Raw genomic sequence first — 9,557 nt, 5'->3', positions numbered from 1 at the left:
ATTGAAGAAGATTGTTCGAAAAATTAAGAGTGATCATGGAACTGAATTTAAGAACAATGTTCTTGATTCATTTTTGGTGGACAAAGGGATTTCGCATAATTTTTCATCTCCATATACACCACAACAAAATGGTGTTGTTGAACGAAGAAATAGGTCTCTATGCGAAGCAGCAAGGACTATGCTGGCATATGCGAATCTTCCACAATACCTTTGGGCTAAAGCGGTATCCACCGCATGTTTTACTCAAAACAGATCTTTCATTCATCGTCGTTTTAACATCACTCCGTATGAAATTCTCAACAATCGAAAACCTAACGTCAAATTTTTCCATGTTTTCGGATGCAGGTGCTTTATTATGAATCTCAAGGATAATCTTACAAAATTTCAAGCTAAAGCAGATGAAGGGATTTTCTTGGGATATTCGCATAATTCAAGCGCATATCGTGTGTTGAACAAAAGAACACGAAAAGTTGAAGAAACTTTTAATCTTACATTTGATGATTACTATATTAAACAAACTGAAACGCAGTGTGAAAATCATCCTATTCTAAAAGAAATACAAGATGAATCTGAATCTTCACAAACCTTAGATATTGATTATGATTTAATTTTTGGTATTTCAGATCATGCTGTTGATGCTGAAATTAATGCAAATGATAATCATCTCTCTGAATTAACGAAGTTTACTGATGATTCAACATCAACTTCTCAAGAGAAAGGCGAAAGTATGCAACATAATCCAGTGGAGGGGGAGCACTTGGATTCGAACACTCTAGTTGAGGGGGAGCATTCTTTCGAGGGGGAGAATGAGAGATTGAATGCTGATATTGAGGGGGAGCATAATGTTGAGGGAGAGCATTTAGAAAACATTGAGAATAATAATGATTTTGATGATGTTTGTTCGATTGCAGGTTCAGAGAATGATGATTTATACGAAGATGCACCTTTGGAATTTGATCCAGCTTATCCGCCATTGGAAAAGTGGACAAGAGATCATCCGAAAGATCAAATAATTGGAAATCCACAAGAGGGTATTTTAACAAGAGCTCAAATTCGTGCAAAGAATGAGGTATTGAATACTCATCAAGAATTTTGCATGTTCAATGTTTTCATCTCTAAAATTGAACCAAAAACAGTTAAGGTTGCAATGAAACACTCAGATTGGGTTGTTGCTATGAAATCTGAATTGTCTGAATTTGAACGAAACAAGGTTTGGAGATTAATTCCTAAACCTGAAAATGTTTCGATTGTCGGGTTAAAATGGATTTTCAAAAACAAAACCGACAAAGATGGAAATATCGTTCGAAACAAAGCCAAACTTGTTGTTAAAGGATATTCACAACAAGAAGGAATCGACTATGAAGAAACTTTTGCCCCTGTCGCAAGACTCGAGGCTGTTCGTATATTTCTGGCTTATGCAGCTCACAAAGACTTTGATGTCTATCAAATGGACGTGAAGTGTGCATTTTTAAATGGAGAGCTTGAAGAAACAGTTTACGTGGAACAACCCCCAGGTTTTATTAACGAAGAATATCCAGATCATGTTTATATTTTAGATAAGGCAGTTTATGGTTTAAAACAAGCACCACGAGCATGGTATGCAACTCTTACTTCATTTTTGAAACAATCTAAATTTAAACAAGGATCTGTTGACCCCACATTATTTCGAAAGAAAGTTGGGAATCATATAATGTTTGTTCAAATTTATGTTGATGATATTATTTTTGGCTCAACTGACCCTGCCTTATCTAGAGAATTCGAAGATTTGATGAAAAGTAAGTTCGAAATGAGCATGATGGGAAAAATCAATAATTTTCTTGGACTGAATATTCGTCAAAGCAGAGAAGGAATTTTTATTAATCAAGAAAAATATACGAAAAATCTGCTATAGAATTTTGGATTGACGAATAGCACAAAGTTACGAGTTCCTATGGCAATAGGCATAAAGTTGACACCTTCGTTAGATAAACCTGCAGTTGACCTAACTCTTTACAGGAGCATGATTGGTTCATTACTTTATCTTACAGCATGTAGACCTGATATCATGTTCTCTGTGTGTAATTGTGCTAGGTATCAGTCAAATCCACGAGAACCACATCTCACTGCTGTAAAGAATATATTTCGTTATCTTAAAGGAACGATTTCGTTAGGATTGTGGTATCCTTCGAAAAATGGGTTCTTTGAACAAGCTTATTCAGATGCAGACTTGGGTGGTTGTAATCTTGATAGAAAAAGCACAAGTGGCGGATGTCAATTTCTCGATGGCAAATTGGTGAGCTGGCAGTCGAAAAAGCAAACATGTGTATCAATTTCAACAGCTGAAGCAAAATATGTAGCTGCTGCTGCTTGCACATCACAAATTATATGGATTCAAAGTCAATTGCGTGATTATGCAATCAATATGAAAAAGATTCCATTATATTGTGATTCTCAAAGTGCAATAAGAATTTGTCATAATCTTGTGCAGCATTCGAAGACTAAACATATAGCTCTTCGTTATCATTTCATCAAGGATCACGTGGAGGATGGAAATATTGAAGTACATTTCGTGAAAACAACTGATCAGTTAGCTGATATTTTCACAAAACCTTTAGATGAAAAATCCTTTGTGAAAATTTTAGAAGGACTTGGAATGATAGATGGAAATTCTGTTCCATGTGAAAAAGGAGAATGATGATTGACAAGGAATGATTCAGAGGCGCTGAATGAAAGACAAAGCAATAACAGTCAACGATTCAGAGGTTACCGTTCATAGTCAACGCTTCGACCCCTTTGAATTCGTAAATTTATCACATATTTTAAGGGTTGATTCAGAGGTTACTGTTCATAGTCAACGCTTCGAACCCCTTCGAATTCGTAAATTTGTCACTTATCAGGGGATGATAAAATTTCGTGTATTTGCAACAAGTACAGTTAGTTTTAATTTTCGAAAAATTAAAAATCCAAAAAGATTTTCGTTTGTTTTTGTTTTGTCATTTAATTTTCGAAAAATTTAAAAATCCAAAAAGATTTTCGTTTGTTTTTGTTTTGTCATTTAATTTTCGAAAAATTAAAAATCCAAAAAGATTTTGTTTTGTTTTTGTTCTGTCTCTATTTTCGAAAAATCAAAACAACAAAAATATTTTGTTTCTTATTTCTTTGTAGTACTTTGTTGTAGATATTCATGATGATACACAGTGGATTATGCTTCCAGTTCTAGGGTCAGGTACATTTTTCGTACGAATCGATAAATTTTTCAATATTTTGAACTAGTTAAGTTGTCCCTAGAAGCATGCTGCTGCATGTTGTCCAAAGCCTCCAATGACTCAATGTGTGTGTACGAAAGCCTTAATGAAATTATTCATACGAAAATTTCTTCCCAATAAGGCTTATATTCACATTAGTCTCTGAGCTACCTGACTCTTCTCAAAATGAGTTAAGAGTTTACTGTTTTGTCCAAATATAACAGAGGTATCTTTCGTGTCTTACATCAATCTTTTTTACCTATAAAGTTCTTACACGATCACACACGAAGACATATGTCCGAGAGGTCTCTGATCAAACCCATCGAGACTTAGATATATCAAAAATCTGTGTTTATGATCTGACATCATGAGACCGTGATGAAAGTGAAACCCAATTTTCTAAACTTTTAAGGAATTGACGGGGAACTATGTTCCAGATTTTCACGAAACATTTGGTTCAGTACCAAAATTCGAAACTTCAAATCATATTCATTTCGTATGAGTGGTCTTGATCAAACATTTGAAACCCATGATGTTTGTTACCCAACAAGATCCAGCACAAATTTTTTCTTGAATATGATTTCCGTGTGAGTTTCATTCGAACTTCAATGTCACTTAAAATTTATCAAAACAAACTTGTCTCTGACTACACTGGTCAAACAAGTAATTTCTGTTACAATTTATCATCTTATGTTTAGGATGACATGTAACGAAATTTTTTAACTACCCACGAAGCATTATAAAAGAAGCCCTTCGATACTTATTTACAAGTATTCGATTGTATTTCACGGGAACCTACACAAGCTGTTGATCATTTCTCTTAATGATTAATGAAGCAATCTTTGCCCGGGATTTTATCTGCCTTCATGTCAAATTAATATTTTGACATCACAATATCCCAAAATTTTCTTATCTTTGTTTCTCGTCTAAATTCTTTGGAACACTGCACTCACGAAATCCTTGAGGTGTTTTAATTCGAGAAGTGCCAGCACCTGTTTCTCCATTGTCCAAGAAACGAAGGGCTGAGGATATGGCCAAACATATGTAAAAGAAGAAGAAGAAGAAGACACAAAAGCTTATGCTTTCTACTGAGTCTACAGAAGATGACGATGAAAGAATTCCTGAAACACCAGAAGTAACTCTTCACGCAGAAAGTTCAACTCCTGAGCAGACAATAGTCATACCACCCGAAGATTCGGTTGCCAAATCAGTTTCTGAGGAGGTACGAACTTCAGGCATCCCTGCAAACGTATCTGATACGGATGCAAATGTCAATATGGGTGAAGGAGATTCGAAGAAAGAAGATCAAGGTCATCCAACTTCTATAGCCTTCGAACATATTGTTTCATTACCTCCACCAATTATTCCAATTACTTCAACCACTGATTCCCCTACATTCAAAAACATTATCAATCAACCCTTTACTTCTATTTTTTCTTCTCAATCCACTGATACACCCAAACCTAATTCAACCGTTCAAGAAACCGTTTTTATGGAGACAAAAACTGATAATGAGGGTTTTGGAGGTACGTTTGAGGAATTAGAGTTTCATGAAGAAGAAGAGGATTTTCCAGATCATATGCTGATGACAATGAAGCAATTTAAAATTTTGAATCAGAAGTTGAATTCTATAATTCAATCTCAAGCTGATCTGGGGGGTGGTTCGTCTGTTTCAAATTTAGAGGTTGATACTTTGTTGAAAATGTTCGAAGCCAGAGTAGTAAGTAAAGTATCTGGGATGATTACAGACTCCGAATCACGAATTTTGGAGAAGGTTGATCATAGTGATCAAAACAATGAACTACGAATCAATTCTCAAACTTCGAAGTTTGCTGGAGATATGAAAGAATTAACGAATGTAACAAAGGAAAGGCATGTTCTCTTTGTTCAAGACGTAAAGAAAGTCAGGGAGGATGTCAATTTGCAGATTCGTGAACTTCGCGAAGATATGCAAAAAGAGATTGCAACTGTTCAAAACGACTATGCATCTCTGAATCAGAAGATTGATATTATTTGTGACGCTGTCACAAAATTTGTCAAATTATATGAAAGTTTGAGTCCTCAACTTACTCAACTTTCAACAATAGAACATACCAACTTTTTGGAAGTGATTACTTTGCTAAAGGAATTCAAAGAACTATCTGTCCAGCCGGTTTCTTCTTCCTTGATTACTCCTGAATTTTTATCTCAAAAATTCCTACAATTCGAAGCAATTCTCAACAAGCAACTTGCTCCTCTCTCTCGCATATCAAGCCTTCTTCCAACAACAAATGCCCCACCTGTTTTCACAGGGGTGCAAGGGGGAGAAAGAAAAACTGGTGATTCGAAGGCTAGTGGTGATGATGCGAAGGTTGTAGGAAAGATGTTTTCTTCAAAGATCCCAACAACAAAGCCATTTATAGCATCTGCTGGGGCGATTACTTCAACAGTCGTAACAACTATGCCAATTACAAGACCAACTTCGAAAGGAATTGTGATTGGTAAACCTACTGATACTGTTGGGAGTAGTTCGAAAACAAAGGAGGTGAAAGATGATTCAGTATTGAAAGATAAAGGGAAAAGAATAGTGGTGGAAAAATCGAAAGAAGAAAGGAAAGCCGAAGCAGAAGCTGAAATTGAAAAGCTAAGGTTGATTCAAAGCATAATGACTCAGCGTGCAAGTGATCTGAAGGGTATGGACAAAGGTGATCCGTCCAAACACTACAATTATGAAACAATTGAGGCCAAGGTAGCTTTTAATCATATGTATTCGTTTGAGAAGAAACCAAAACAAAGTTATATGGTTACGAATACTCATTCAAGTCAGTTGGACTTTCCAATAAATGAAATGATGTTCATCATGCCTCAATTTAAAGCAGAAGGAAATTTCAAAGAAAAGGATGATGGTACACACATGAAAATTGGATTTCATGTTGTTCTTGCAATAGGCCCTGAGGATGTTTGGTCATTGATAAAGATCAAGAAAGTAATCAGTATGAAAAAGGATGTGGTGTTCGAAAACACAGTCCAAAATATCAAGTATGTGGTTGCCAGAGAAAATGGGAATATTTGCGAATTTACAATTGCAGATTTTCCATTAATGAACTTGTATGATCTTATACAAGTTGCATTGATTCTGAAAGACAAATCGTTTTCATATCTTCAAAACACTGAACCTGATGAATTTAAGCTTGGGGTTGCTCACATCAAGATTTTCATCGAAAATTATTATGAGTGCTTGGCTCTAACAGATGTGGAGTTAGCTACAGCTAAAGGTATGGAAATAAAAGCTCCAATGGCTCCTACGAAGATTCAAGCAGAATTGAAAAGTATGCTGATGGTGAAATTTGCTTGAAGCCTTTTGGGATGGTCTTCGCAGGAAAAGACAAGGCTGGAAAAGCAAAACGTTTCTTATTCCAGGCATGTGAAGTGGAAAGATATTCAACGTCTCAATATACGAACTTAATTGTTCGTATGAATCATTGTAATAAGAATAATGAAGGAGATAAGAAAGAGCTAAAGAAGATTATTTCCTGGTACACGGAAATTCGAAGAGTGATGTTGTATTCCATCCAGCTTCTTACAAATTAAGAAGTTCGACTATGATTACAAAGGGGGAGATTGTAAGGGTTAAATGTTGTAATTAGTCGAAATGTATTTTGCACTCTTCGAATGTTTTGTAATCTATTTTACTAAGGCGCTTTTATTCGAAGCTTAAGTGTCTATGCCTTAGTATATTTTTTGTACACTTTCTGTTCCCTATAAATAGGGATATTTACTAGAGTTAGATAAGAGTTTTTACAGACCTGTCTTTGTACTCTGTAAACATTCGAAAGCGTAATAGAGCTGAAACAAGATCATATTTACATCTGGTGTTCAATCTTGCATTCTTACTTGATTTTATACTCTGATTCATTTTACACTCGATTCTTTGATTCATCAGTTATATGTTATAAAAATTGCATGCTAGATTAGGGCTAAGGATCTGCTCAATATTTTGGACATATCTCATGACTCGTAACTCCGATTGACATTATTCAAAATGATCTGAAAACTAGACACAATTTCAGACAACTTTCATGTTTTGGGAAAATGCTGATTCTCGATAACCACGACGTGGTGATCCTTCACGGCATGGTAAATGGAATCTTTGCAGTTCTTGGCGCTGACTTGGAGAATACGGGATATACACGAAGACCACAACATGGTGCCATTACCACGTCACAGTGGCTAGATTTTAGGCAAGTATATATATCCGAACATTATGACGAATTGGGAGATTTGGAGGTGACTTTCTGGAGAAGTATTACGACAAAAACCCTCTGGAAAACCTTTAGAAGAGGAGGAAACGATAGGATCTCAAGAGTTGAAGAGATCTAGAAGAAAACATCAACAATTCATTCGGTTTGATCATGTTTAGCTTTATTCTTATTGAGTTTTTGTGTTTGATTACTGCCATGAGTAGCTAATTTAGTAGACTTTCGTTTAGTTAGATGAAACCTAAAACTATGAGTTAGTTTCTTACTTTATGGATTATATGAATTTAGTTTATTCATGTGTTTGATTATCATTACCTAGCATGTTAAAGTTTGCATCTTTGTTGCTTTTATTCAAGTTAAGTGTAACTTAGTTACCATTAAATTACATGAACTTGTTACCTAGTAATTTTGTGACCATTAAATTGCTAGAGCTAGGAGTGACCACATCTTAGATAAAGTAATAAAGGTAACAACTTTAACTGTGTTGGAGAACATAATTGTGTTTGATTAATTGTCTTGACCATAGATAATTAACTTAGATATATCTTACATAGCCCAATCATCATTAATAATCAATTTTGTGTTTGCTTGTGTATGACCATTGCATAGTAGAACATGAATCGGTAAAAATATTAGTAGATTGGACCAAAATTGCTAATTACATATAAATTGGTAACCAATTTCACTAATCCATAAATAAGAACTTACCATAGGAAAAAGGTGGATTCAAAACTAAACGAAAGTGTTTTTATTATCTTGATTACATTCGTTTTTAGTTAAGAGTTTGTTTTAAGTTAATCTGAACTTGCAAAATCAGATAAAACCCCCGCTTTAGTTAATTGTTTTTAGATTAATTTTTATTAGTTAAATTATTAGCTAAATTTGTTCCCTGTGTTCGATACCCAACTTACTTTACTATACTATATACTGACTAGGTACACTGCCTATAGGTGCATTAGTAGATAAGTAGTTAGGTTTATAAATTTAAAGCTAGATAGGTATAACTTGTGCACATCAAATTTCTGGCGTTGTTGCCGGGGAACGACTTGTTTGATTTTTAATTTAACTGCTTTAGGTTAATCGATTATTCTTGTGGGTAAAAACCGCAAAAAGTTATTTTTCTGTATTTAATTTTTTTTGTCTGATTTGTAACCATGTCGTGGTCATCTTTACCACGTTGTGGTCACGTTGTGGTCACGTTGCAGTTCGTTTTTAGTTTTTTGTTCGTTCTACACGTGTGTTTCCTAGTTTTTTTAGCAGAAAATATGAGGGACATCACGACCATGTCAATGGAAGAGTACAAGCGACATATGCGGAACGAAAACAGATGGGGTCTTGATCCACCAAAAATCTCAACCACAGCAAAGTTTGAACTACCGGGACATATTCTTGGCATGCTAAAAGATCTACCTTTTTATGGGAAGGAGCACGAGGACTCCCACGAGCATATAGAAGAGGTGGTGGAGATTTCAAATTATTTTAACGCTCCAAACGTGATTAAAGATGCGGTGATGCTTCGACTTTTACCGGTCACATTGAAGGGTGAAGCAAAAGAATGGTTAAAATCACTTCCCTTTGGAGCAATCACGACTTGGGCTGAATTTAAGACTGAGTTCATCAACCAGTTTACTCCTCCTTCAAAAGTGGCAAGCTTAAAAGAAACATCCAGAATTTTCAACAATTATAGGGGGGGGGTTCATTATACAAAGCTTGGGAACGTTACAAGAGATTATTACGACATTGCCCTCAACATGACTTCAATGTGCAACAAGAAATCTCGATATTTTATGATGGAGTCAATGTGTGTATGCGCCAACTTCTACACTCTCAAGGGCCCATGACAAAGAAGGATCTGACAACAAATAAAACTTTGATTGAAGAATTCTCCAAGGATTCAAGGGAGTATCACAACCGAAGGGGGGATGATTTCATGAGAAGAAAAAGCGAATATAGATTGAGTTTTTGAAGTCTTAATGATTGTAACGGCGAAACTCGACACCATGGAAAATAGGCTCACAAAGATGGATGGATCAATTAATGTGGTACACAATAGATGTGAATCTTGTGGAGGACCTAACTTTATAAGGGATTATGA

General features: G+C 35.3%; 1 non-coding gene across 1 annotated transcript; it reads right to left on the bottom strand.

Moving 5' to 3' along the window:
* Positions 1-9,110: 9,110 nt before the first annotated feature.
* On the bottom strand, positions 9,111-9,220 carry LOC145141465 (small nucleolar RNA R71). Its single transcript, XR_013722674.1, has one exon. It is a non-coding gene; the product is annotated as a small nucleolar RNA R71 (small nucleolar RNA).
* Positions 9,221-9,557: the final 337 nt, after the last annotated feature.

Source organism: Lactuca virosa, chromosome 9 (genome assembly GCF_052849685.1).
Source record: "Lactuca virosa cultivar CGN04683 chromosome 9, Lactuca_virosa_CGN04683_v6, whole genome shotgun sequence".
Classification (NCBI taxonomy): domain Eukaryota; kingdom Viridiplantae; phylum Streptophyta; class Magnoliopsida; order Asterales; family Asteraceae; genus Lactuca; species Lactuca virosa.
The sequence above is the reverse complement of the archived record's forward strand: the minus strand, read 5'-3'. Positions and strand labels throughout refer to the sequence as shown.